The sequence below is a fragment of the Canis aureus genome, chromosome 22, assembly GCF_053574225.1.
Source record: "Canis aureus isolate CA01 chromosome 22, VMU_Caureus_v.1.0, whole genome shotgun sequence".
Taxonomy (NCBI): Eukaryota; Metazoa; Chordata; class Mammalia; order Carnivora; family Canidae; genus Canis; species Canis aureus.
In genome coordinates, this window is record NC_135632.1 from 37,939,247 (window position 1) to 37,966,718 (window position 27,472).

The following is a 27,472-nucleotide window of genomic DNA, read 5'->3' on the forward strand; positions in this document are numbered from 1 at the left end:
ACTCCTACGTGGAATTTAAGAAACAAAACGAAGAGACACAAACCAAGAAATAGACTTTTAACTATAGAGAACAAACCTGGTGGTTACCAGAGGGGAGGTGGGAAGGGTTATAGGTGAAATAGGTGATGGAGATTAAGAGTACACTTATCACGATGAGCACTGAGTAATATATGGAATTATTGAATCATTATATTGTACACCTGAAACTAATATAATGCTGTACGTTAGCTACAATGTAATTTAAAAAGAAAAGAAATACAAATTAGTGGGCACCAGCCAAACCTGCTCAATCAGTGTCTGGAAGGTTAGGGGTAGGGGAGTTGAGAGGAGGGGGGGGGTCCCAGGATTCTACATTTTAACAAAACCTCTAGGTGATTTTTGTGCATAATAAAGTTTGAGAACCATTTATTTTGATTGTTCTTTACTGATTAAGAACATACATAAGATTCTTGTACTTATTTTCTGCCTCTTAGCAACTTAACGCTTATATGCAAACAACTTAAAAGCAGGATAAAATATTTGTTCACAGTATTCTTCAACTTTTCACTTTGCCGGCTAACCTCTTAATAGTATTTATTAGAGTCCTTTTTGCCGTACAATAGATTGCCAAGATCATGATTCAGAAGCTTATTCAAATGTATTTAAAATGTTGAAATGGAAACAACCTGGAGATGTAATTGCCAAAATTTAATCAAGGATTTAATTTATAGCTCAGACTAGCCAAATGGATTTTCCCATTTTTCAGTTCACTGTTTGTACAAGGAAATTAAAAAGTATGGAATCACAAGCTGAGCAGTGAACCCTTGAAGTGTATTGCAGTGTGCTCACTGATTCTCATTTGCTATATTATATCATCCTGATCTTTGGGACTTGGAGTTTTCAAAGCTGGGCTAGAGAAAGTGGGGATGGGGGAGAAAGAGAGAAAGAGCATATATATTTTTGATCATGTTATAAATTATTGCCAGGGCATGTTAGCTCACACATTGCTATGAAAATTAATAGTATAGGTTAAATATCTTGTTTTTAATTCCATTTGTTAAAAAATACCCTTGTTTCTACATGCTGTGTCCAGCCGCCCTCAAATCTAAACTGGGAAGAAGTATGATTGAGAATTTCATTGCCTCCTCCATTCTACCGGTGATAATAGGTTTTCACTGAGCTCTTCGCACTTGTTTTACAAAAGCCTAAGGTTTGAATACTTTGTGCCCCACAATATCCATCACTTAGACTCTGAAATCCCCAGTGCACATTTGACAGAGCAGTGGTTTGTCAACCATGGTTTGCCAAGTCAGCATGAATGTCTGTGGGTTCTGAGGGGGAAAAAATGAACAAATAAGGTCAGTGATGTTCTTATTAAGGTGGGCAAGTGTGTTTTTATATTTACATTTGAGTGATGCTTTGCTAACAAAAGTGCTATGTTTAAGATACATCATTCTGGGTGCAGTGAGGGTAGTGCAATCTAGGTAAAATAGTCTGTCTTTTTCTCTCCTGGCTAGGAGTTGTGTAAGTGCATCCCAGTGCTTCTTTTGTGAAGAAAATCAAGACATTTCAGTAACAAGTCATTTTCATTAATTGAGCTATCTCTTGCTTCCAGTCAAAAAGGAGAAAAGACAACTAGGTCTCAAGCATTTCACAACACTAGGAGTATATTGTAGTTTTTCCCAATGCTTTATAATGAAAATTTTCACATATGCAGAAAATGGAAAGAAGTTTACAGTGAATTCACTAGCTAGATTCTACAAGTAATCTTTCACTATACTTGCTTTATTACATACCCTTTGCTCTATCCATTCATCAATTCATCATATTTTTTGAATAAGACATGAGTTGCAGACACCAGTGTGTTCCACTTCTAAACACTCAACACATATTAATGAGTTCAATACCTTTTTTTTTCTTTTGGGATGAAACTTCCATGCAATGAAATTCACAAATCTTAAATATACCATTCCATGAGCTTTATTAAATGTATCTACCTGGAGCCCTATCCAAATAGAGAGCATTGCCATCACACTAAAATTAATTAATATATATGTCTGAATGAATGTATATGTACTGCCAGACATGATACTTTTCTTAATTTAATAATAAGATTCCCCTAGGACTTCACATGGTAACTGTGGGGGCTGACATGTTTATCTTCTCTGTGCTCTCTTACTTAATGAAAATGATATGCTACTCAGTCTGATTACCATGATACATACCCTGCACTTAGCTCATGATTTCTTAAATTTTCTAATGCTTCATCACAATTAGTAGAAGAATGCAAGGATATATGGATTGGAAGTTAACCAGCTTCCCTCAAGACCACCCATAAAAGTAAATAGACTCATGCTGATTGATCCACAATTTCCTCCATGCTTATTGATCTTAAGGAAGGATCACTAGATGCAAGAAGGCAATTAAATGCTATTTTCTACGGCAGCTTTAGTTCATTGATAATGGCTGATGGTTGCTGGGAGTGCTGTGTCAAGAAGGATCCTGGGGCGATGTCTGTACTGAGTGGGAAAGTATGGCAATTGCTTGGTGATGTCTGCCACAGGTAGAAGCTAGAGCTGGAAAGTAAGAAGAGGCATGTCATCTCTTTTAAATACTGCGTTTGAGTGAGCTTCTGAACTATTCCATGTAGTCATCTAAAAACACTTCTAGATTGAATTAGGCAGCTGAAAAGGGGCAGAAGGCTGCTGAGTACCACTCTAAAATGCTTCTCTCTAGTTCATATTTGTATATATATTTTTAAAGATTTTGTTTTTATTTATTTATTTGAGATAGAGAGCATGAGCAGGGGGGAGAGGAAGATCAAACCGTGGGGCTTGATCCCAGGACTCTGAGATCATGACCTGAGCCGAAGGCAGACACTTCATGACTGAGCCATCCAGATACCCCTCATATTTGCATCTTATTAGAATAATTAGTGTTCCTTTGCAACAGTCCTACTCATAAAAGGGGTGTCTAGATGGGGTTTAAGACTTCAAGTTGGGGGGAAGAGAATAAGAAACAAGGGAGAAAGAGGGGGAGAGGAAGAGATGGAGACTGATGTATTCCATCATTCAAAGAATGAAAATGTGTCACTATTTGCCTTAAGGCTGATACACTCCAGGAATTACTCTTCGGATGCAACGTATAAAAGTCTAAGTAGTTAAATATTTGAGTCACCGTTGCTGTGAGATAATAACACTCGGTTCAACGTTACTGCTTTTCTCTATGAAGCACAGAGATACTGGGTCAGTCAAGATTATTCTTAGCATGTGGGGGCAGGATGGTGGGGTGAAGAATCAAGCTCCACTTTCATCTTTTCTACTAGCCGGCTTTATTTATAACACTTCAGCAGATGTCAAGACGATTTGTTTTGTTCCTCGTAGCCTCTGTGTGATCTGTCTCTTCACTGCAGTGTTCCCCAAGTGTGAGTTGCTTGGCTCAGGATCATTTTCAAAGACTCAATTTTCAAAGCAAATACACACACAAGTCAGTAGTATTTTTGAAAACAAAGGTTATCACATTTTTCCAAGGGGGATATACGAGAGAAAGGAGGATGCTGAGAATAGAGTGTGAGTTTATTTCACATGGCAGGTCTCATAAAGATTGCATCCATAAATGTGCTGCCAGATTGAACAGGAGCAACAGGGAAGAAATGGTGGGGGAGGCCGCAGATGAGAGCAAAGCTAAAGGAACAGCTTTAGCGAAGTGTGAAGTTTAAGGACACATGCCTGTAGGGTATGTTTTTTTGCCACGTCTTACATTAACTCCTGACCAGAAATACGCAGGGGGAGACGCACACCCACCCCACCTCCTTGACGGGAGAAAATTGTCATTTCATCAGGATTACTGAGGAATGTTGCTGCTCATAAGGCTACAGAAAATATTTCTGGGAGTGCATTTTCAGAACCTGGGAACAGAGACAGTCTGTCTGAGCCCTGCTCAACTTTTCTTTCTTATCACTTTTTAAAAGCATGTTATCTTGAAGAGCCAAATTAACATTTCATGATATGGCTTCTCAGCAGCTGATACTTGGGCATCACAGGGCTAGACAGGAATGACTAAGCAGTTTTATAAAATGACTGTCACCAGAGCTGCTGGCTTGACAGTTTGGGTGTCAATCGTATATTGAGGCTGTTTGTTCCTGTCTAGATTTATGTAGCTCTCTATGAAGAGAACTGCTTGTTCCAGGAAAGGTGTGAATAGTGTAATAAACAAAAGGAGACACAAAGTATATTCTTATGAGAAGGCAATTAATTAGTCACATGATGTGATAAAAATACAGTCCCTTCTTTATTTTGAACATTATTTTCTCAGTACATTTGAGTGTATTATTATTGACATCCTGGACGGCAATTTTAATAGTATGGGGATACTAATAGCACAGCTGGGTGGTCAGTCCATCGATTAAAACTCAAAACTTGGGACACCTGGGTGGCTCAGAGGTTGAACATCTGCCTTCAGCCGAGGGCCTGATCTTGGGGACCTGGGATTGAGTCCCACGTTGGGTTCCCTGCATGGAGCCTGCTTCTCCCTCTGCCCGTGTCTCTGCCTATCTCTCTCTGTGTCTCTCATAAATAAGATCTTAAAAAAAAAAAAAAAAAACTCAAAACTAAAAGAAATACCATACTAATTCCCAGAAGATGAGTCTTGATATTTATATTTTGACTCTTGATGCTTTTTCTCTGCTGTTCATGATACTGAAGACTTTCAAATGCCATTATTATATATAATGCACTTTAATGTTGTAAAATGGGTGAGGTTTTCAGAAGCATACAGTTCTGTAAAGTGAAGTATATTCATGCATTCCTCTAGATAGCTATATGATAGTTTTACTGTGTGGTTGTAGCATTTAGAGAATCAATAAAACTAACTGTGGATGGTGAAAGACCACTTCTAGTGGAATCATTCACTATATATAGAATTACATCTGGAGAATGATAGAATGACTATTTTTTCATGGAATGACCATTTTTCATGGTATGAGTTGCTTTGTCAGTTTTTTTTTTTATTATTTTGTTTGATAAAGACACTTTGAGCAGTTTTCCTCATACGTTCTGGAATATTGTATATATATTTCATATATGATTGAAATATATGTTTCTTATATCAATTTTTAAACATTACATATTATTCCAAATTCAAATGTCATTATCCTGCATTGTTTCTGATATCACAGAGTATTTTTTTTTTATTTTAACAACTTAGATAGGTACAACCATGGACCAAAATTCAAACAGTTAAAATTTTTTATTTATTTATTTATTTTTTTTTTTCAAACAGTTAAAATTTAAAGTTCATTTTACACATACGTACACACACACATACACACACATGTGCGCTGTAAGGAGGCTGGTCTTGTGTACTTTAAAGAATAACACTTCTTTATTTTCTTACTGTCTGTGTTTCTTGGTAAACCCAAGCAGGGTTCTCTTAGGTTTATTTTACATGTTTTATTTTCTTAGATTTCATTTTTCCTTTTAGTGTGTGTGTGTGTGTAAATTTTTCTATCTTTCAGTCATCACAACAGATTCTGGTGAACATTTTTTTTATTGGAGGTTTTAAAACTTCTGATATGAGTTTTTGTTTTTGTTTTTTTGGTTTTTTTTTTTTTTTTTTCATTTATACATTCAATAAGATACTCAGGTCACTGCTTAACCTCTATTCCAAGTCCATTCCCATCCATTCAAGCAAAGACTAGTTTTTCAGGTTTTATTTTATTTTTTTTTTATTCTTTAAAAGAAAAAAAAAAAAGCATTAGTTGCAACAATTCTTTAGCCACTACCTGACACAGGTAGGTAAGTTCTGGCTGTCACCCCCCTTTAGCTGTGGAGATGGATGTGTTCGTGATTAGATAGGTCAAGATATGTTAAGGTAGATATGTTAAGAAAGAAATTATTTGCAAAAACAATAGGCATAAACCACAGGACTTGAACTTGAACAAGCAGGCATAATGGCCAAGAAATATTTATGCTTGTTTAAGGAGCTTTCTTTAGAAGCTTGTGTGCATTATTCCAGGACATATCTAGGTCTTGACACCATCTTCACTTTAATAGGAATTCCAGTGACCTTTCCTGGAAGCCTTCAATGGGCACTCTCTGTCATAGTTACTCCACCTCACCCCCACCTCTGCATCACTACCACTACCACCATCACCCACTTCTGCAGCTGAGTGAATCAGGAAGACTTTTAATGTGGGTTTCCCTCCAATGTACTTTACCAACATTCCTTCCAAAGGGGCTTAGAGGAAGGGCCCAACTTGGAATCTGGCATGGCCGTCCCTGTCCAGAGCTTCATTTGAAAGTGGAGGTAAACACTATGCCAGGGCAAAAGTATATTTGACCTCAGACAGGCATAACAGAAAATTAAATGCAAACTGGCACTTAGTACATATTCAGCAAGTTTCCCGTCCCAAGCCTTCCTCTGCCTACTTAGGCAGACAGAAGAGATTTTTTTTTTCTTTCCTTGAGCTCTCACTTGCTCAGTCTTGACTCTATCTCTATTACTATAAAGAGCACATTTTAATCTGTTTGTGTGCCTCCCAATGGAAAGATCATCTCCTGGAGTCCGTCTATATCAAGAACTATTTCATTCTATCTTTGTGAGTTCAATGAGTCTGTGAAGAAGCTGGTCTATCTGTTGTTACATAGGGTATCATGGAGATGGTTCTAATTATTTTAAGTAAAAATGAATTTACAAGGAAGGATAGAAAATTAAAAGGAGAACCAATGATTGTTACATTTGTACACATGCATTCCTTTTATTTTGCACAGTCTTTTTGGTACACAAACTCCAAAATAGTAGGATATAACTTTAAACAATTTATAATGTTTATTGTTTATTTTTTTTCCTTCAGTTTCTGTGTGTAGTAATACTTTAGGGTTTGGGGGAAGCAAATTCATTATTTTATCAAAGGACAAGAGGCCTCCTATCCTGAGTAGGGCCATCATTTTTCTTTCTCTGACATACAGTGGCAGGCACTAGTTAGGTGTCTACACAAAATATACAAATATATATATCATTGGTTTTGTTTCGCATTCGCAGTAGTGCCAGGAAAGAATGAGGTCATGCATTTTGAAAGTGCAGCCTATTTTGTGAAATTTCTTTAAGCATGGCTTCTTTCTGAATCAGATTTTTTTTTCGTTTCCTTTTGAGGTCTCACTTATACCTTTATGCATAATCTTGTAAATTGTGTCAATTGAGAACCTAGTGTCAGATAGTAGAAGTGATTTTAAAAGCCACCAAACATAAAGGGATTTTTCTAAGTCCCCGGAACAGCTAGCTTTCTGTTTAATCTGGTCCCTTCACAATCTATCTTGTGACCCTGATATTTAAAGGCATATGATCATCTGCAAATAATCAAAAGGATAGAATCTTCAAAGAGTTCAGTCATAGGCAACATGTATTATGTTATTTAGTTAGTTTTGACAAAGTCATCTGGGCATTTGAACATTGTTATCTACAGGATTTCTTTTTCCTCCAACATAAAGACATTTAGTTCAGAGCTATAGAGCAAAGAATGTCTGTTGCATTTTTGACATGAGGTGTCTCGATGTAATCCCCATTTTACTTTTATACAGGTGCTGAGCTGATTATTTTTGTTAAATAAATGATAAATAACAACTGATAATTAGACATAAAGGCTTTGGAGGTATGCTGTGTTGGCACACATGGAAAATGTTTCTTCTTGTTAAATATAAAATGTTATACGTAAAAAGCATCAATTTGAGGAAAAATAAATTGAGGACATAAAACTTTACATTCCCAGTCTGGAGGCTGCTGGGAAAATACCAATATTTTTACATTTGTGATTTGTTAGAAATAAGTTGTGAGAGATAATCAAAGGATATGCTGCCCATGTAATTGTGGTGACAATTAACATTGAAAGGATTATTAGCCCCATGAACTGCAGTCAAGTATGTAGAATATAGAACAATAAATACCCGGATTAGACTATCTCCAGATTAACAGGTGTTTTAACTTTTTGACAGAAAAGACAACAATCACATTATTATTTAAAGGTGCCTGAGGAAATTTCATGGAGTAGATAGAATGTCAGTTTTATGGGACAAATAGGTTTGTTTTCCTCAGCTCCACCCTTACTCGATAGTGTTTTTCTCAGAGCAAGGGTCATCTTCCATTTGATGAGATGGATTCTTCAGCCTTGTTTTCTTTTCTTCTCCCACCTCCTATTGTATGTGGGCAATACCACATTCTCAATTAATGAATAGTCTTCCAAAGAGTTCACGTGCATTAGTTTCATTTCTCCATTTTCTTGATAAAAGGATCATTTGCTTCTTCAGTGGTTCTCTACAATTCTTATTGCAAGGTGAAGGGCATAATGCATTCCTGTTGATAAGATCTCTATTGTCAGTTTGGAAGAGGATAATAAGGGGATACTTTCCTATCCACAAATTGTAATGCTTTTAAAAGATGCATACATTCCCATCTACCTCTTTCTGAAAGAGTATAGTTTCCCACATTTTAAGTTTAACCTTTAGTTTGATGTCTTAAAGATGTTCCATTTTGATTAATGGAGATGGCCAAGTCAGGAACAGAAAGTCACAGGATGTTTCTCGATGGAGAGTTAGAACTATAAGTTATAGTTATATTTGCTGATAAAAAGGAAGTCAGAGAATGGAGAATTTGTGAAGGGGAGGGATCGTGATTCAGACATTGCATGGGACAGCCTCACAGCTCTGTTATCTATGAACTCTGTACTAACATTCATAGAGCTAATCTTTTGTTTTAATTATACTGGTTTTCTGCCTCCCTTTACAGTTTGTGAATTTGGTCAAAGTTATGTGTTTTATTTTAAGGATGGATTGCTTTAGGAATTTAACCTTATTAGAATGCCCGTTGGATATTCTTCTTGCCTTCAAATAAAACAGAATGCATAATTTTAAGAGGATCTACATCTTGTCCCTGTCATTGCTTCTGTGTTCTCTGGGCCAATAGAGAAAGATTTAGATGAAAATGACTTAGGGTTATTTTTTCCTTAAAATGTTTTTAAAATACACAAATTAACTTATGAGAAAATGTGGCCTTAAGGTTAATTTTTTGACCCATACATTCCGAATACTTAAAATTGGGCTATTAAGAAAACAAAGCAGTAGATATTCTCAGGGGGTTAATTTTACTCATATAACAAGAGTTGATGGTTTGTAAGTTTTACATTTAATTAAAGGAATTTTACCCTAATAATTATGGAATATATATTTTGTCCCAAACTGGCAAGGTGAAGCCCTCAATAGAATTTGTTTATATGTACTGATTAACTTGAATTCTTACCTTGTGAGAAACAGTAGGCAAATGATTTTATTTTCTGGGTTATTAGACCAAGAAAGATAAAATAACTTTCATTACAGAGTAGCCACATTTTACATCATGATGAGAATCTCTTGAAAGGGAAATGTACTATAAAAATGACTGCTTCCTTGATAATCTAGCCACTGGACCCAACCTGGGAAGCGGGGCACATTGCTTAAAATACTGATATTCCAGTGCATTATGGGATTGTGAATTTTATCCTTTATATCTTGTACAACACATAGAATACTATAAATAGTATTTATTAGATATTGATAAAGATGATTGAGAGAGGGCACCCCGGGTGGCTCAGCGGTTTGGCGCCACCTTCAGCCCAGGGTGTGATCTTGGAGACCCGGGAATGAGTCCCACGTTGGGCTCCCTGCATGGAGCCTGCTTCTCCCTCTGCCTATATCTCTGTGTGTGTCTCTCATGAATAAATAAATAAAATCTTAAAAAAAAAAAAAGATGATTGAGAGAAAGTAAAATGACAAATGTTTTGTTTCAATTTTCTTTTTATATCTGATTCTATTTCTTTCACCTCCTAGGAATCTTTTTTCTTTTTTTAAGATTATTTATTTATTTATTCATAGAGACGGGGGAGAAGGGGCAGAGACACCAGCAGAGGTGCTGGTGCTAAACCGCTGAGCCACCAGGGCTGCCCCACCTCCTAGGAATCTTTTTGTTTTGTTTTATATTGTGTTTTTTGAAATTGGTTATATACTGTCATGGCTCAGTTTCGAGAATATTCAAGTGCTAAATAATCTGTATTCACATCACCAAAATAGTTTTGAAAGTAATTTCCATTAGTTAGTGCTCTACTGATGAGAGCTTTGAGAAGCCCAAAGCCCTCTTTTCAGTTCTATACTTTCCATACCAGTATTTCTGTGCTATACCAAACACTCAATACTTATTTTCTATTTTTATTTTTCTAAGCAGTTTGACCTTTGTTCCCTACATATCCTTTTCTGTCTTTTTGCTAGTTTGTATAGCTGGACTAATTTTAACCTGTGAACATTGACTAGAAAAGAGTGTTCTAGATATTTTTTGTTACTATAGCTCATTAAAATAAAAATATTTTTCATGTCCCAACTCAAAAAATAGGAATTTCTTTTTATTTAATAATTAGCATCTATTTTAAAAGGTTTTTAATATTCTCCACTGGCAACATTTGGCAAGTTTATATATGTACAGGTTTATCTACCAGAAAAGATAATCTACCAGAGGGAGTTCTATTATCTTGTGGTTTGAAAGGCAAGCTTCACCATACAGAATTGCAGGCAAGAAGAGATATTACAGAAATATGCCAATCATATTTTCATATCACAGTCTTGTATTGACACTTCCATCAAAACATAGGAGAATAAAGCATTAATCTTGAGGTATAAGTTCCAGTAAGTATTTTGCAGAGCAAAAGTTTTCTCTTGTATTTACCAGAGTATTTTATGCTACAAAAGCACCAAGAAGAAAATGGACCAAATAGTCAGGGCTCTGCACTTCCTCCCAAAATACCTGCTGTTGACCTGAGGTATAACTTTCTTACCTGATAACATTGACCCAAAATATGGCTCAGAAATGACTTCTCTGTCTGCTCTCCTATTAAGAAATAATAGCACATGCTCTTGTTACTTTTCTTCTCATGACTTGTTTGTAGGTTTCTGGTAATACCAATCAAGCAATTCTTTATAATAGTCAATCATTCGTTTAGTGGATTCTTCATTTCCACTTATCTAAAGAAGAAAAGTCAAGAAGTCCCATAAAAATACCCCAGAGGAAAAAACAAAACCAAACAAGATGGCTTAATTCTTGACACTGTTGATTTATTGAGTCTCTTTTCATCTGTCATGTAAACAGTATAAGCACCAGGTTAAATTTTTATTTTTGCTCTGGTTTCTCTGCAGAGACTCATACTTCTGCCCTAGAGTTAAATCTAATGGAAAAAACACTTGTTGAAAGTACATGGCATGTTTTTATCTATAGAAACTGTCTTTCTCTACAATGAAAACAATGCGGATTTTCTCCTAGCAGTTCTGTGGATAGTCATCAAATGCTGGTAATGATCAAATTTCAAAAACAAAAAACAACAAAGAAACAAAAATCAATAAAACATTGTATGTAGGTGTGGCCCTGCATCATATTCTTTAAAATGCCATATGTCCCATTTTAGCTTTATCTTGCATGTCTAACCATTCAGCCCCACTTGCTAAGACTTTAAAAGCCATCATTTCTAGTTTTCTAGTACTACTTGCCAACATTCATTGTCTGGGGCCTTGTTTGTAGTGAGGTGTAACAGTAAGTATTCAAAACTTTAATGAGCTGAATGTGAATATGCTTGAGTGTCCTGGCCTTGTTGACATAAAAAATGGAACAGTAGAATAGGAGAAATGCACCAGAATCATCTCGATATTCTTTTAATCTCCACGCCAAGAGAACTTATTTGGTAGCCTAATCAATAACTATTTATATTCCTCTCCTATCATTTCTTAGATATTTTTCAGTGTGATCCACAGCCTTTTCTCAGGCCTCACGTCAATGGTGAAACAGAAGGAGAGAAGATGGTGTATGATAGCATCATTTCTCTGATCCTCTACACAGATCACCTAATAATATTATTGCAAAGCACATGCAAATGCAAGTAAGCTATATAGCTTCTGCATCACAGTAACTAATATCTAGTAACTCTAAAGGATTTGAATGTTAGGATGGGTCTTTTACCAAAAAAGACAACACAGTATGACAACACAGTATAAGAGTAATTATCCTCTTTTTAATGATGAATGATCAGAGTTCAGGTATAGTACTTAACATTTGCTTTAGATCACTTCATTCAATACAGTTTAAGTCCACTGACTAGACATCATGATTCACATGTATGTTTCCATGTGCAGATACTATAACTTATTCTGCTTAATGACTAAAAAAAACTTCTGCAAAACCATCTTGAGACTAAAGTGATCTTCTGCTGAGATGCTTTCCTCTATGACAAATCAACAATCTGATATCTGATAAAGATACAAGGCCCTTCTTTTCTTTCTCTCCTTCCCCAAATTTAGTATTAATTAAAGACATTTGCTCACGAGAAAACAGTCATTAAGAATGCATGTTTGGGGCAGCCTGGCTGGCTCAGTGGTTTAACACCGCCTTCAGCCCAGGGTGTGATCCTGGAGACCCGGGATCGAGTCCCACGTCGGGCTCCCAGCATGGAGCCTGTTTCTCCCTCTGCCTGTGTCTCTGCCTCTCTCTCTCTGATGAATAAATAAATAAAATCTTAAAAAAATAAAAAAGAATGCATGTTTGTGATGTTTGATGCTATATAAAGGCAAATTCAAACTAATATATAGATCTGAGATTCATGATTATAATTTTCTCTGGATATTTAGAAAGATATTTTAAGGTGTTGTGATGCCTGAGGGAATGATGACATTTACTAACTGCATGTACCTGTGAACACCTTGGTGAGGATGCCTGTTTGTGTGCAGCTCTCTAAAAAGGAATATGAATGTTAGCTGTTTGACTTGAGATGTTGAGATTATTAGAGGTGGACTTCACAGCAGAATCTAATCACATTTTGTTTCAAAAGCATTTCCTAGAGTATTTGGGTCAAAAAATAACTTTTAGTCAATTCATTAACATACCCAAAATGGTTAAGTCCTTAAGGGGTCCTTCATCTATGATCAGGTTGCATATAAATATCGTGATAGCATATGTACAGTTTTGAGGAGACAAGGAAAAGGAATAGTGGAAAGGGAAATCTCTGTTAGCCACTGTTAATCCATGAAAAAAAAAAAACTGCTTTAAAAACATATTATAGGGGATCCCTGGGTGCCTCAGTGGTTTAGTGCCTGCCTTCGGCCCACGGCATGATGCTGGAGTCCCGGGATCGAGTCCCACATCAGGTTCCCTGCTTGGAGCCTGCCTGTCTGGACAGCCTCTGCCTCTCTCTCTCTCTCTCTCTCTCTCTCTGTGTCATGAATAAATAAGAAAAATCTTAAAATATATATATAAAAAATAAAAATAAAAATAAATAAATAAATAAATAAATAAATAAATAAATACATTTTATAGGCTGACTTAATCTTATTAAAAAGTTATTACTGTAGAATTAGCTGGAGGTACTCTGTTTTGGGTTAATTAAATTAGCAAAGGCTAAAAATTAGTCTGGAAATCTGTATATAAATTCAAGTGGTACCCTTTCTATTTTCTTGCTTGTTTTTTTTAAATTCTAATTAATACAGGTGGTTTCTGAATTTCTAGATCATACAAGATTTGCTAAAGGTTAGAGTCCTGTTGTATTTCAAACTCACTCTCTGTGGAAGTCCCCCGTCCTAGATGCTGTGGCTACATAGGAGGAAGCATGCATGAAAGCAAAGAGACAACAGAAACAACTATTCCTGCCTACCCCACCCCCTTGAAGTTAAAAATCTAGCAAAGTGAAAAAGATGCATACAAAGCAATGAAAAGATAATGAGGCAGATAACTTTATATTCATGGAACAATTGTTAGGCACAGAGTACATGGAAACTTTCTTGATGTGATTATTTGTAACCCAAGCATGTCTGCTGTTTATCACTGCTATTTCAGGCCTTTGGGAACTTCTCAGTGCCCACTGTGATCCACACTGCCTGGTCACGCATCCTTTCATTCTGAGAGACACTTTGGCAGTGGTTTATGTTTGAAACAATACCTGGACTTGAAGGATGCCAAAGATTCCAGCTTCCTTTTTAAGTTTTACTATGACTACTACCGAAGTAGGATTTGTTCATATTAGGATCTTATGACTTGTACAGGAGGGATGAATTTTGCACTCTAACCATGAAGAAGTTTAGTATCGGAAAGAGTAAATAATACAGACTGGTAGAAGACGAAATAGCATGGCTTCAGGTCTTAGCTAAATGACCTTTGCCTTATTTAAAAAAAAAAAAAAAAAGTCATACTGACTTTATTGGATTCCCATCTGGTTAAATGGAATAATGTGGGCAATTGACTGGACATACTGTAGGCATTCCATAAAAGTTCTCTTCTGACCTCTTAGAAAGCATTGTTGACTATGCTTATCCTAATGTTTATTAAGGAGGGGATATTTCACTCCTTATTTGTTTGTTTGTTTATTCACTTATTATATTTTATTTATTCATGAGAGACACAGAGAGAGGCAGAGACATCGGCAGAGGGAGAAGCAGGCTCCAAGCGTGGAGCTGGATGTGGGACTCGATCCCGGGACAACGGGATCACGCCCTGAGCCAAAGACAGATGCTCAACCGCTGAGCCACCCAGGCATCTCTCACTCCATATTTAGAGTTTATGTGTCATTATTATTTTGACTCAAGATGTTAGCTTCTTTGTCCAAGAGCTTTTATTCTGCTGGATTCCCTTTCTTGCCTTCTCCTTTCTCCCCCACTGTAAAATTTTAAATGGATTCTCAGGCAGTGTTCAGGTAACAATTTCATGTGAAAAATTAATAATGATGAAGTATCAGAGTCTTTCCAGGAAGTCATGAAACCACTAACTTTTACTGACAGATAATGAATTTTCTTTTTATTGTTAGGAAATTGTACATAAGCAGCCCTGGAGAACAAACTCTGCTTTGTATAGATTGCCAACTGTTGCTTAATTTAGTTTCACAAACAATCCCAAACAAAATTTTACCCCAAAATATAAGCCAGTTCTTGCAGCAAAAGTTTTACTAATTTTCAACTTGATTTTTATTTCTTTCCCATCCCTCTGTTGAATGGGCTGGTCAGACGGAACAAGATGGTGATGGGACAAATAGGAATACCTAGGGCTCACTGGCTGCTGTGTGTCCCCTAAACCAAGACCAATCCCTAGGATTTCAATATTCTTTCCTCCTACTTGCTTTAGATAAAGATCCCCTAGGCACTGACATTTAAAAAATCCTCTCTTTCCTCTGTTAAACAACTCCCTTAGGGTCTTGATGTGCAGCAATGATGTATGAAGACACTTGGTTATGGAAGCTAGCAGACATCCAACTCAAGTGGTCCTGGCTCCTCAGCCTAGCTCTGTTCCTTACTAAGCTGTGTGGCTTCATGTGGGTTAGGTTCCCAGCTTTGTTATCTTAAAAATGAGGACTATAATAGTACCTGTCTCACAGGCAAAATAAATGCATCTAGTAAATAGAGTAGAACATAGTGAATGATACCTGCCATTATCATGGCAAGCTAATTAATTGGGATCATTTAAACTACTCAAAAATTAAGTTTGATTGTTAAAAAGGTCCTTAATAATCAATACACACTATAAGAACTGGGAAGGAGAGATCTTTTGTTATATCAGCCACACTGTATCATGTGTGACTGCTGGCCTCTCCTTCCCGAACAGAGGCCACAAGAAGACGGAAAGGTAGATAATCATAAAATCACATCATTTACAATACTTGAGGGTTGACGATATTTATGGCATTAACTTGGGCTTCCCAAGAAGCAGATATTGAGATAAAGATTCAAGAACAAGTAATTTATTTGAGGCATTAAGGAAACAGTACCTTATTAAACCAACTACCACTGTAGGTGACTGGAGCTCAGACCCAGCAGGGCACCTCTATGAACCAAAGCAAGACACCCACCTTGGAGTTATCCCATCCAAGGAGCAAAGGAACAGGGGCATTTATACATTAACCCCTGACAGTCACTAGTTAATGATCCCTCATTGTGATTTGTTAGTTTTCCAGTACATCTAGGTTGCTAGAGGAAGCTTGGGTAGCTCTGGCCAGCCAAGGAAGTCCTGACATAAAGAAATGCAGTGCCTATGTGCTCTGTGGTGGGAAGGACAGGGAGTATGTATCAACGGGCTCCAACAGCACATGTTTCAATTACTTGGACAGTAATATTGGTATGAATCTGGGGACATTTTATTGAGCATCTTCTTACACATATAATCTTGAGGATGTAATGGGTTTATATTGAAATTCGGTATAGAAACATACATAGTTTTGGTAAAGAAAAGCTATAACCTGCCCATGGAATTGTGTCTTCTTCCCCGTCAGCCCTTGCACACTTGCTTCTTAATGAGCCCACTGCATAGTCATCTTTATCTGTTTTACCCCACATGCTTGTTGAATTTTGGGGGGAACATGACCAGAACTTCACCCTGGCTCCCTTTCTTTGCATTCTTTTATCTACCCATCAGAACTACTTTGCATATCAATGTTATCCATGAACTGCCAGGGCAGAGTTTATTCTAACCTATTATTCTGCTTCACAAAGAATGGAACTTATTATACAAAAACTTAGATAACTACTCTGTTACCTGATCTGCTTAGTAGTGCATTCACTTGCAGATTCTACCGGCTTTTGTCCTTTTGTTATATTGCTGATAATTGTTATTCTTCTGACATGTTCCATGTATACCTCAGTCTTAATAACTAAGGGGGGAAAGCAACACAGAAATCTTCATACCTGATGCTTCATTTTATGTGGGCTCCCCGAAGGGACAGGCTTGTGGCTGTGCCTACATTCCTAGGAAATTAATGTTCCTTCTTCAGACTCCTGTTTTTCTATTTATAGCCACAGGGCTTCAGTTTTATAAGTGTCCAGAAAGTTCTGAGTAATGCATAGAATTCTACATACACAGCAAATGCAACCTTGGCAAAATGTAATCCCTGGTGAGAGAGGAAAATAGAGAATCAACAATCCGTTGCTCTTATTGGAATAATAAAACTGGAACAGTTTGTGTCTGAAAGTGCTGTAAACCAGATTTTTTTTTCATGTAAATTCGATAGCCAGGTTATAATGGACATTGTCATGAATTTGGTAAGTGGAAAGTTATAATATTTGGAGAAAACTTGACTTCTCCTCAATACTCTCTTTTTCATTGTTTACTTATCCAAATGTGCTTATTTTTATGGTTGGTTAGTTAAGATGTGGGCATCAACGAAACACTGTTGCATGCAAGCATGAAGAGAATTTGTGTATGTCTAACAACACACAAAGGAAAAAATCTATTACTATCTCTCAAGTCTTCCCATTCACTTTTTTCAAAATATTTAAATTTTTAGAACTTCATGTGGGCTATGCTATATCTTTATTAAGGAGGGGCCATTTTATGCAAAAACATAGAACCTACTCTTCAATATTGTTTTGACACTTTGAATGTAATTATACATTTTTGTTGCAAGAAAAATTAACAGAATTAACATCACCATATTAAAGAATATTATAAAAAGTCTGTCTTCAAACGCTGCTATATTTAGCTTAAGGGTGATGGTGTTGGACTTTCAAGATGGAACATATAATGGGATGGAGCCTAATATAATGTAATGAAATGCCCTTAACATACCTATAAATGAACAAACTAATAGAACAACTCCATTGTTCACAAGAATGAATATCATTCTTTGAATTTCCATTGGTTCCTGGGTCTGTAGTCTGTTAGCTCTCTAAGACTAAGTTTTCAAAGCTGTTTAAACCTCTTTCTCTCTCTCTCTCTTTCCATATATTACCATAGTATGAATGGTTCACATTTCTCTTCCTTGTATTATCTTATAAGGCTTCAGAATCACATCATTCCTCATGAAGCAACAAAGACAAAAATACCTCACTATCAACAAATTTGATTTAAAACTGGCAATTATATAAGGTAACACTTAAGAAGTAAACCCTAGAGAGTGATCTAGGTGATTATTTAAGGACTAAGGTTTGTGACAGCGTGGACATTTGCTCTAAACAAGATATTCAAGATTCCAATCCTAATGAGGCCTTTACATCTTCATTCAGAAGCAGTTTGCTAAGGCAAGTGTATCATAGAAGAACCTGAGATTTGGTTTTGTTTTCCTATCTTAGACTAGTAGATCAAGTAACATGGAATTTCATTTTTAAAACTTTCTCTTTTTTTATTTATATTTGTCTTACATACATGAAAAGTAAGTTTTGATTTTAATTTACACATTTTGGTATACTGATACTAATCTTTTAAAAATATGTCTATTAGCCATTTCAAATCTGTGAGATATAGATCCATGTGCTTTGTTCATTTTTCTATTGGTTTTTAAGTGTCTTCCATTTTTATAATAAAAATATTAGACATTGCAAAGATAGAGAGTGTAGCGTAATGGAGATCTTTGCTCTTATCAGCCAACTAGTATTTACTTATGGCCAATCTTGTTTCATTTATTTATTTTTTCTTGTTTCATTTATAATCCCACTCACTCTTTTCCTCCCAGATCATTCTGAAGCAAATTATAAATATAACATCTGTAATTATTTCTGCATGCATCTTTAAAATATAAAAGCCCTTAAAAAACAGACCCAATGCCAACATTAAAGCTTAAATTAATAGTCTGTTAATATCATTAAATGTTCAATGTTCAGATTTTCTCTTAAAAGTTTCAAATAGTTTTTTTGGATAAGGATCCAAATAGTGTCTACACATGTGAATAGATGAGATATCTCTTAAATCTTGTTTCAATTCTAGGTCTCTTCTTCATCCTTTCCCTTCACCACCCTGCCTTGGAATTTTTGGTTTGGGTTTGTTGTTGTTTTTACATATATAAGAAACCAAGCTACTTGTCCTGTAGAGTTTGCTACAGTATGAATTTTGGTATAGCATCCCCATAGTTTCATTTTATCTGCTCCTAAGACCCTATGATTCTTATGAATTGATAAGTAGAGTTTGAGGTTTGGAAAGATTATAAATAGTGGCATGCACTTCCATCAGGAGGGATGTAATGTCTGGTTGTCTCATTTTTGTGTGTGTGTGATGCAAATAGCCTTTGACGATTATTGTCAAGATCCATTAATCCATTAGGAATGGCAAAATAGTGATATCCTAATTCTGTTAATCCTTTCTCGTTTATTAGATGGAATAATTGTATAAAAAGATATTGCCACTTTTGAAGTATTCAGTGACTCTGTAATATAGTTTGTAGGAAAGGCAGGATACATGCTTAATTGTCTCCTTTGTAGTCAAATATTGTAATTTCCTTCCCTAATATTTTGGAAAGGTGACCAGTAAAGTTCTTTTTGTTATGTTTTGTTTTATCTTGTTTGGAAGATCATTATGAATTCGTGGAAATAAATATATTTGCTGTGGGTTTTTAATTTTTTTTTTAATTTGACAGAGAGAGAGCACAAGTGTGGGGAGTGGTAGACAGAGGGAGAAGGAGAAGCAGGCTCCCCGCAGAGCAAGGATCCCGATGGAGGATTCAATCCTAAAACCCCAGAATCATGACCTGAGCCAAAGACAGGTGCTTAACTGACTGAGCCACCCAGTCACCCTATTTGTTTTAACCCATTGAAGTTATATGTTTTATTGACAATGAAATTGTCTCCCTTGAGTAGGTCATTGGAAACCTCTTCATATTGGTTTCTGAGTTATTATTATCTTAGTCTGCTCAGGCTACCGTAACAAAATACCATAGATTGGATGACTTAACAAATTTATTTCTCACGGTTCTGAAGGCTGGAAGTCTGAGATTTGGATGCTAGCAGGTTGGTTTCTGGTGACAGCCCTCTTCCTGGCTTGCAGATCATCTTTCTTCCTACATTCTCACATGGAAAAGAGAAAAAAAATTAAAAAATACAAGCTCTCGGGATCCCTGGGTGGTGCAGCGGTTTGGCGCCTGCCTGTGGCCCAGGGCGCGATCCTGGAGACCCGGGATCGAATCCCACGTCGGGCTCCCGGTGCATGGAGCCTGCTTCTCCCTCTGCCTATGTCTCTGACTCTCTCTCTCTCTCTCTGTGACTATCATAAATAAATAAAAATTTAAAAAAAAAAAAATACAAGCTCTCTGGTATCTCTTTTTACAAGGACACTAATCTCATCATGAAGGCCCCACCCTCATGACCTCAGCTGAAACAACTCTCTCCCAATTGTTCCATCTCTAAATATCATCACACTAGTGGGTGGGGCTCCAACTAACAAATTTTGAGAGAACACAATTTTGGTCATAGCAGTCTTTGTGATACAATCCTGTCATTCTTGGTTTCTTTGCTTTGAAGTCAGGTAAGATATGCCAAACTGATTTTATAGTTTTCCTGTTTCAGCACTAGAGTCAGCTAATTTTTCAAAGAGCTCTGTTTTACTGTTTTTGTTTTTTTAATTTGTTTTGCTTTGCTTTGCTTTGTTTTGTTTTAGGTGGGAAATTATAATTAAAATCCAAAATCTGAGTACAGCCTGTGCTCATTGCTTTTGCTTTGGTCATTGTTTATAGGCATTTTTAATGGACAGAGCAGGATTTTTTTTCCAAGATAAAATACATTTTGATTTCATAAATACTTTTCCAATTCAAATTCAGAACCATTAGTTTCCTTTTTAACCTTTGAGCCTGTGTCTGTATCCCTTTTCTTTATAACAAAAATCTTGGTTTTTAAGGAGACTATCAGCTTCTTATTCATTTTTAAAATGAATCTTAGAATAACAATAAGGTCTTACCACCTACAATATGACACTGAAAGTTTAAAACAATTTTGTAGTTCTTTTTTATTTTGTGTAAGGTATATCCCAACTAAGATTTACAGTCAAGTCACTGTCTTTTAAAATCACTTTATGGGGCACCTGGGTGGTTCAGTTGGCTAGGCATCTGCCTTTGGTTCAGGTCATGATCCCAAGTCCTGGGATAGAGCCCCACTTGGGGCTCTCTGCTCAGCAGGGAGTCTGCTTCTTCTTTTTCCTCTGCCTCTCCCCTTGCTTGTGTTCTCTCTCTGTCAAATAAATAAATAAACTCTTTAAAAAAGATATAAAAAGATTAATAAAATCACTTTTTAAAAAAATTTTTATTTATTTATGATAGTCACAGAGAGAGAGAGAGAGAGGCAGAGACACAGGCAGAGGGAGAAGCAGGCTCCATGCACCGGGAGCCCGATGTGGGAGTCGATCCTGGGTCTCCAGAATCAAGGCCTGGGCCAAAGGCAGGCGCCAAACCGCTGTGCCACCCAGGGATCCCTAAAATCACTTTATATAGTTATTTTCCTTGTGCTTATGACAATAACTGTATCCTCTGTGGGCTTGTTTGTTTTACTTTACTTTCAATTTTTTGTGACTGCTTATTTAATTTTTATTATAATTATGTAAAATATTAGCATATTTTTAAAGTAAAACTTAAAAAACATAGTATATTCAAATAAGTCTTATTTGTATTCCTTTCTTCTCTACCTCAATCCTTCCTTCCACACGTAAATATTTTTTAATTAGGGCTTATCCTTTACTTTTTTACTATAAGCAAAAACGTGTGTGTATTTACACTCTGTCCCCATTTTTAAAAAAAGATAAATGATAGCATACTATTCATAGTTTTCTCCATGTAGCTTTCTTCACACAACAATGTATCCTGATGTTCCCTTTATAAAAGCAAATGTAAACATTCCCCATTCATTTTTGTCAGATGCATACATGAAGAATTTTTCTTTAACTTTTGATTTAATGCACAAGCAGTTCCTAATGCCTCAAATTTAGAATGTGCAAATATGAAAATGAAAATAACCTATAAATAACCCAGAGGTAGTCACTATTAACTTTGTCCTTCCAGCTTTTGTTCTGTTTTCACATAACCACAAAAAAAGCAGAGATTAAGATGTGTATAGACTCCTGCAGCCTTTTTTTCAGCTGGCATTGTGGTTTAAATATATAAAGGTATATATCAGTATGTATAGTGTATATAGGTATATATCAAAAAAGTTCTCAATAAATATCTTAATGCCTGCATAATATCATCATATTATAATGAACAACTTATCTATAAGGTATAGACATATTAAATTTTCTGATACATATTACTGTGTTACAACAGGGAAAGGTGTGGGGATTCATAATGTGAAAATGCTGCGTGTATATCTATACTACCTGTGCATAAGATCTCCTTCTGATTATATATGATTCTATAGATCTGGGGTAGGACCTAAGAGTCTACATTCCTAACAAATGCCCAGGTGAACCATTGCTGCTGATCCTTGGATAGTAAAGTACTTCAAATAGCACTTGTAAAAAGGATGATCATGGCCCAGTATTTTATCTTACTTCTGTGAGACTGAACAAGGGGGCTGGACTTAGTTCAGTACTTAGACAAAATGAATAGATACCCTAGTACTTATATTTATTCAGCTTTCTAAGAGACCTCCTAAGATAGAAATTCAGTCTAGGCTATTTTAGCCAAATCCTAAATAAAGTCACACTACCAAACTGTGTGGCCTCTGGAAATCCTTTTTTTTTTCCCTCTGAGCACTTGATCCAAGGGACAGCTTTTTCTAACTTTTCAGTATCTGCCCTGAGGTCTATTATAGATGTGTTTCAGTTAAACATCAAACTGTAGAGACTCTTTGCTGTGATAAGCTAGAGAGTGATTTCTTAGTGAAGACAGCACAGGAAGGGCTTCTTTCTCATCCTTTCCCATGTGCTGTTGAATCAACACCAAACTGTGTTGTGTCTGAAGTCCTTTCAGTAAGGCAGGTCCTGTGAAAGACCTGATGAGTCTCCAGAATTTCCCTGGAATACATGTACCTACATCCCTTACAGGGCCCATATTCCCTAGTTTATTCATTCTACAGATAGATACTCTGTAGGCTGGCTATAGGAGTATAGCTATGAATAGCAAATTATACCTGTTCTCAAGGATCGTAGAGTTTAGGAGGGTTAGACGGGGAAGATAAGTGGTAATTATAGAACTTTATGTATGGTAAATGCTATAGTAAGTTACAAGGAGGCACAAAGGAGGGAATCATAACTCAATAGTTTAGGAATGTGTTCCATGAAAAGTGAAGACAAAGGTATAATTAGCTAAGGGAAGAAAGGGAAGGGAATTCTGGAATATTCCTGCAGAATATTCCCTCTTTCAAAAGAGAAAGAGGGGAAAAACCAAAAACAAACAAACAAACAAAAACAAGGCAAATTGGGGAACTCTAAGTAACCTGGGGGAGATAGTGAGTCTGTGTATGTGCTGGGAATAGAGACCACTGTGATGTAGAGAAAGGTGAAGTTGTAGAAGTAAGTCAAGGACAGACCTTGAAGAGCCTTATTAACCTACCTAAACCTTTTGAAATTAACTCTTAAGGTGATGAGGAACAGTTAGAAAGTTTTCAGTTCATTTTTATTTATTTTTAAATTTTATTTATTTATTCAGGAGAGACACACACAGAGAGGCAGAGACATAGGTAGAGGGAGATGCAGGCTCCATGCAGGGAGCCTGATATGGAACTCGATCCCAGGACCCTGGGATCATGACCTGAGCTGAGGGCTGACACTCAACCACTAAGCCACCCAGGCATGCTGAAAGTTTTCAGTTCAAAGTTAAAAGATTTAGGTAGGAAATGTCACCCCCTTAAAAACAAACAAACAAACAAACAATAAACAATGAATACTCTACTCACTGCAACTCAGAGAATGGAATTATTGTGCAGCACACCTGAAGGCTAAAAAGACTGATGAAGAGCCCTCCGGAGATTAATAATAACTAATGTGTATGAGTATGTCAGTGCTAGATTTCACTCTCAAAACAACCCCTTTAGGCGTACATGTTTATTATAATCATCCTCATTTACATTTCACAACACTAAGTCAAAAGCAGGGTTGAACTACAGTTCTGCAGGATAAAACTAGGCAGTTATTGGAATACAACCTGAACTCAGGTCCACCTGAGTTCTTTTAGGGTCCATCTACATTACTGGGCCGTACTGCCTTCCCCATGGAAGGCCACAATGTATCTATATTTCCATACTGGGAAAACTGATTCAGTAAAAAAAAAAAAAAAAAAAAGTTCTATATATACCAATCCTTTCTTGAAACATACACTAGCCTTTTATTTCATTTTATTTCATTGAATTTCATTTTTTATTTTATACATTGAAACAGAGGCAAAAATTAAGTGAGCAGTTAAAGGTTACACAGACCTTTCAGAATAAGACTAGGCATCTAGAATCTTGACTCTGAATCTTCCAAATAAAACCTAATAATGTGAATTTGTACCTATTTCATAGTGATGGACTTACTAGAAATAGAGGGATGAAGAACACTTTGCTATAACATGGCACTACCAGAGCATAACATTAAGTGAACTGCTTTTATGAGTATTCTGGGCACTGCAGAAATATTAGCACACATCCTACTTATAACACTTTCTAGGTTATATTTAGATAACCCTCTTAAAACAGCATCCATTAAGAAGTATCTGGCATCTGATCTCTTCAAAATTTTTGCTGTATGTAGTGCTTTTTCACTTTTTACACCTTTGCATCAAGTTCCCCCCATCAAATTAAAATAGTATACATATATTTATAAAATGGCAATAATAATGCCTATTTTACAAGATTACTTTGAGAAAACACATGTAAAGTAGCTGGCACCTAGTAGAGATTCAACAGTTTTATTTTTTTATTTTTTTATTTTTTTTTAAGATTTTATTTATTTATTAATAGAAATGCAGAGAGAGAGAGGCAGAGACACAGGCAGAGGGAGAAGCAGGCTCCATGCAGAGAGCCTGACATGGGACTGGATCCAGGGTCTCCAGGATCACGCCCTGGGCTGCAGGCAGCGCTAAACCGCTGGGCCACCGGGGTTGCCCGATTCAACAATTTTAGTTGGTAATTCTTTTTTCTTCCTTGGCATCACAGTTGCAGTATCATTAATTAAAAATTCTGAGTTGCTATGTTGTTTGCAAGCTTTGTGAATGAAATGACTGGTAAGAAATGTTAGATTTCAGTGGAGACTTTAGATTTTTAAAAAAAGATTGTATTTCTTTATTGTTTTTTTTTTAAGAGTTTATTTATTTATTCATGAGAGACACCGAGAGAATAAGAGAGAGAGAGAGAGAGAGAGAGGGGCACAGACACAGGCAGAGGGAGAAGCAGGCTCCCTGCAGGGAGCCTAATGTGGGAATTAATCCCAGGACCCCAGGATCACAACCTGAGCCAAAGGCAGATGCTCAAAGACTGAGCCACGCAGGCACCCTGAGACTTTAGATTTTTGACAAGCAAAAAAAAAAAAAAAAAAAAAAAAACCAACAAAAACCTAACATTTCAGCATACTATATCTCTACCCAAGAGTTAGCAGTGTTTACCCATAAAGATCAATTTTTGTTTTCATAAAAGAGGGCAACATGACGTTCATTAGCTTTGGCCGTTGCTTGGCAATGTAAGATCTTAATTCTAAATGTATAGTGTTAGCAAGACTCTTGTCACATGACCACTGGCTTAATTAAAAGGTGATTCTATAGTTTTCCAATGGGCATACTTCTTAGTGTCAATTCCCTTGTGTTTGTTACAAGACAATAGGTTTCAGCTAGAAAGGATATTTGACTCACCAAATAGCTTCTTCAGTCATGTCCAGAGTGAATGGCAATCCCATTACACTAAAGGGTAAGAAGTTGAAAGATTTCCTAGCAGCTGGATTCATGAGTATGTCATTAAATCTAGTATTTTGCATGAAATTTAAAAAGTAATTTTTAATGCAGAAAACAAGTATACCAGGTAAGCCCCCCCCCCCCGCCCACACACACACACACTTTTCCTTTGGATCAGGATATGCTCCTTAAAAGTGGCACATTATGCAAATGAAATTCACTTTTGCCTCCCCTTTTGCTCTTATAACCTGAAGCAATCACATCTTGTAGGAGCTCTTTCTTTTTTCTGAGCCCAGTGTCAGAGAAGTCCCTCCAGAGAGTAAGAGAGTGTTTAAGTAGAGCACTTAAGCACAAAGAGTGAAACTGGGTGAAGTTGGACATGATCATGACTTAAAAATGGGATTTATTTAATATAAAAATTTACCAAAATTTATTTTTTCTTGTTGTGAATGACTATAGTTCATTTGTTCTACTCTTTGCATTTTCTTCTGTTATTACCCACCTTGACTGGAACCTATGCAAACCTTAATTCGCAGAGAAATATTATCAGCATAATCACATCACAAGGTTGTGGGGAGGACGAACTGAGACTCAGGAAGTGGTGGTGCTATTCGGATTTGAGAATTAGGATGATACTAACTCACAGTTTATGTTACTCTTCACGGAAGGAATTATGTTAATTTCGGGTTTGTTTATGGCCTGAAAACTTGAGAGTAAGGGGTCCTGGCTGAAGTTTTCTTCATTCTCCAACAAAGCAGCAGGTGGACCGGCAAGGACTCTACATTCTCTTCAATGACTGTCATTCACATCAAGCCGGTTCTAGCAATTGTCAGCTATTGAAGCTCCAAGGACATGTTGTCACCTCCTGAAGGCTTCCAGTCTGTTGTGACAGAATAATCGGTCCCCGGTACAGAGGAAGCATATGCCATTGATTGTGAGATTTCTGCCATTTTATGTTGGGAAGAGAAATCATAACCATGTACAAATCCACAGTACGCCTACAATTGTCACAAAAATCCCTCTCACAGAAACTTTCTAGTCCCAACATTTATAATCATTTGCTTTCTATAGCCTAACCCCAGTGTCCTATTTATCTGCATTGATACTTACAGTTCCCCCATCTCTAGTAAAGTCTCTGAAAACATTGCAGTATCCATGATCCTGAGTTGCTCTGTTCTAGAAGGAGCACTATGATATTGTCATGATATTAACCAAGAGTGACACACGATGAAGACTCCCAGGTCTGAGCAGGCTCGATGGCCACGCTTCATTGTTTATCTCACAGGCAGCACTGGGGTGAAGGAGGAGCTGTCTACACAGGACATCTCCAGGGATGCCAGAGTGAAGCTTAGACTCAGGATTTGGCAGAGCTCACACAGTATGAAAACATGTACCCCACCACACCACTCTCCCACAAGAAACTCTTCGAGCAGAACAACCAGTGACATCTTGTAACACTTTCAGATCTTCAGGGATGGAGCCATGAACAGAAAGGATGCTCACAAAGTCAATCTCCATCATTTAAATGCTCTGTATCCAACAGAGAGATGCCTTAGCAAAACCACACTGACTCAGGTATTTTTTCCCTGAAAGCTTTGTGGACATTTGCCTTATTGCTTTTCCAAATTACCCTAAGAATAGAAGGTGGTATTAGGAAAACTAAAATCCTGGAGTTTTACCAGGATTTTTTTTTTTTTTTTTACCAGGATTTCATTTTTCATTCATTTTCTTGAATCAGATGGTTTCCTATTTATCTGTTCTTGAAATAATTGAGACCTCAGAGTGGTCACCATAGCATCGCTTTTAGATGGCAAACAAATGGTGGGAGGTATGTTGCATACTTTTAAAACTCAAGTCGGCACAGTATACGAATTGTCTCTACCTTTATATGGTTGAAAAATCCAGGAA

At 36.6% G+C, this 27,472-nt stretch overlaps 1 protein-coding gene and 1 long non-coding RNA gene across 23 annotated transcripts in view; one reads left to right on the plus strand and one right to left on the minus strand.

The window, feature by feature from the left end:
- Positions 1-27,472, plus strand: part of RBMS3 (RNA binding motif single stranded interacting protein 3) — a 1,278,684-nt gene that overhangs the window by 968,006 nt on the left and 283,206 nt on the right. The window lies entirely within an intron of this gene.
- On the minus strand, positions 1,828-26,817 carry LOC144294018 (uncharacterized). Of its 2 annotated transcripts, XR_013361403.1 has the most exons (5): positions 26,675-26,817; positions 19,673-19,777; positions 16,698-16,900; positions 10,829-11,015; positions 1,828-2,555 (listed from the first exon to the last, which is right to left on the minus strand). It is a non-coding gene; the product is annotated as an uncharacterized LOC144294018 (long non-coding RNA). The 2 variants fall into 2 exon arrangements; XR_013361404.1 differs by lacking the exon at positions 26,675-26,817 and having other exon boundaries at positions 19,688-19,977.